General features: G+C 41.1%; 1 non-coding gene across 1 annotated transcript; it reads left to right on the forward strand.

Annotated features, from left to right (window-relative positions):
* Positions 1–2482: 2482 nt before the first annotated feature.
* Positions 2483–2601, forward strand: LOC143290631 (5S ribosomal RNA). Its single transcript, XR_013056437.1, has one exon. It is a non-coding gene; the product is annotated as a 5S ribosomal RNA (ribosomal RNA).
* The last annotated feature ends 312 nt before the right edge of the window (positions 2602–2913 follow it).

Raw genomic sequence — 2913 nt, forward strand, 5'->3', positions numbered from 1 at the left:
ATAGAAATAAAATAAAATAACAACAACACAACAAAATAAATAAATAAAATAAAATCATAGATAAATACATAAAAATACTACTAATAATAATAATAATATCTATAAGGCGCAGAATCTTGATTAAGTCAACTCAAAGCGCTTTTTTTTTTTTTTTTTTTTTTTTTTTTTTAAAGAAAAAAAAGGACAACAATGATGATGAATAAGCAAATAAATGTAAAACATGCAGACACACATTCACACATCCAGAGCGGAGCTGAGCAGCAACAGCAGCAGCAGAAGCTGATGAGATGCGTCAGTGAAAGGAAAACCAAACAAACAAAAAATCAATACAGAAACATTACTGTCCTTCTGCTGACCCCTTGTTCAAGAGCTGCACCACCACCACCACCACCCCCACACCCCACGCGCGCGCGCCGCGCCCCACCCTCCATCGCCATCGCCATCGCCACAAGCTGCCACCTCCACCCTATCTCCCTCCCTTTCTTCTGTTGACGATCTCTCGAAGCAAACCTCCATGCACTTTGCACGCGCGTGTTTCTGCGTATGGAGAAAATGAGAAAATAATAATCATCAGTCTTACACACACACACACACACACACACACACACGCACGCACGCACGCACGCACGCACACACACACACACATATATATATATATATATATATATATATATATATATGCATGTATGTATGTATGTATGCCCCAGACGACATCACGCGGCCTGGGCCAGGAGGAGTGGTGCTGGATGCACGTGGGGTGGGAGTGAAGGTAGGGGTACATTTCTCCGTCAAAAAAAATATAAATAAATAAATTAATAAATTAAAATAAAATAAAAGTCCCGTGAAAAGATTATCAAACCTGAGTGAAGAAAAAAAAACAAAAAAAACCCAACCCAACAGCAACAACAAACCAGCAACATTAATAACAAAAAAAAATCAAAAGACACCACCACCATCAACAACAATAACAAATGGGAACTAAAAACAGGCCCAGTAACATCAGCATTAATTAAGTTACCCGATCAAACCGTGGCTGATGGGTTTGCCTTCTGGCCGTCAGTGCTGTCCACCGGAGCACCACATGTTTGATTCTCAAGGTCTGGCTTAGCGCGTTGGGTTACGCTGCTGGTCAGGCATCTGCTAAACAGATGTGGTGTGGCGTATATGGATTTATCCGAACGCTTTGACGCCTCCTTGAGTAACTGAACTGATTTTAAAATTTTTTTTAAAAAGACTGTATATCAATACGAAAGTAAGCAAACAACACCGACAACTTCAACACCCAATTTCGTCTTGTCTTTGTTTTAGAATCAGTGACAGACAAGAACGAACACAGCCAAATACAATTAACACTGCAGACACAAAATGATGGACTCAGCATGTGGTCGAGTCATCCCGATGAAGATAATGACTGATTTCCCCTTAAACACACACACACACACACACACACACACACACACAAATTCACATTTGCTTGGCGCTATTACTTGGTGGGGATACTGTTTAGGCCACCACCACCCTCGATCATCATCATCATCATCATCATCATCATCATTATCTTCAACCCCACCAGTACCACAACCACCACCACCATCATCTTCATCACCAACATCATCACCATAATCACCACCATCATCAACGCCATCACTGATCATCATAATCACCACCACCCCTGCCACAATCATCAACATAACCATTATCATCATCACCATCAGAATCACAACCGTCATCATCATTATCATCATGGTAAAGGAGGACTTGGTGTCATCCATTAAACGCCATGTCCCTATATTTGCTGGGAGGTTATCCTTTTTTAATTTTTATCTTTTCTTAGGTAGTTCCTAAATGTGACTTTGATGTTTCAATTTTCCATTGATTTTTTTTATTTTTTTTTTTATTTATAATAATGAAAAACATATGTTAGTTTCTGTTTTATGACACGGATACCTCCACGGCTGCAGTTTTATACAGACCGGCTGACATCAGTCGTATTTCATGTGTTCGTCCGAACACGTCACGAGAGATAAAACCCACTTTAAAAGTCTCTGGCAGTAAAGATAGATAATGAAATTAAAATTACATGATCTCGCAGTTCGATTTCTTTCTTTCTTTTTCCTTCCTTCCTTCCTTTTTTCCCCCCTTCTTCTTCTTAAACAGAAAGATGGTATGGAGCCGAGAGCTCGTCATCCTTAACAATACTTCAAAACTATTGATCGCCGAATTGATGAAAATGGGTCTTCGGATAGCATCATGCTTCATTTCAGCTAAATACATTCTTTAACGAGAACCTTGTGTTCTGTGGTCACGTGGACACGCACTATTTACTTCGCAGTTTTATTTTTCTTTTCTTCAGTTTTTAATCTACACTTCCACAATACTGTAATGACAACAACAACACTAAACATCAGTACAGTATTTGCAGAAAAAAATCTATGTCACTCACGCATGAATATTTTCAGTTACTGACCATGAAAGGAGTTCCGCCAACGGCCATACCACGTTGAAAACACCGGTTCTCGTCCGATCACCGAAGTTAAGCAACGTCGGGCCCGGTTAGTACTTGGAAGGGTGACCGCCTGGGAACACCGGGTGCTGTTGGCATTCCTTTTGTAGGAGGAAGGTGGCAGAATGGTTAAGACGCTCAGCTGCCAATACAGAGAGTCCGTGAGGGTGTGGGTTCGAATCCCGCTCTCGCCCTTTCTCCTAAGTTTGACTGGAAAATCAAACTGAGCGTCTAGTCTTTCGGATGAGACGATAAACCGAGGTCCCGTGTGCAGCACGCACTTGGCGCACTGAAAAAGAACCCATGGCAACGAGAGTGTTGTCCTATGGCGAAATTACGTAAAATGAAATCCACTTTCATAGGTACACAAATATGTAAGCATGCACTCAAGGCCTGACTAAGCGCGTTGG

The sequence above is a fragment of the Babylonia areolata genome, chromosome 15 (genome assembly GCF_041734735.1).
Source record: "Babylonia areolata isolate BAREFJ2019XMU chromosome 15, ASM4173473v1, whole genome shotgun sequence".
Lineage (NCBI taxonomy): Eukaryota > Metazoa > Mollusca > Gastropoda > Neogastropoda > Buccinidae > Babylonia > Babylonia areolata.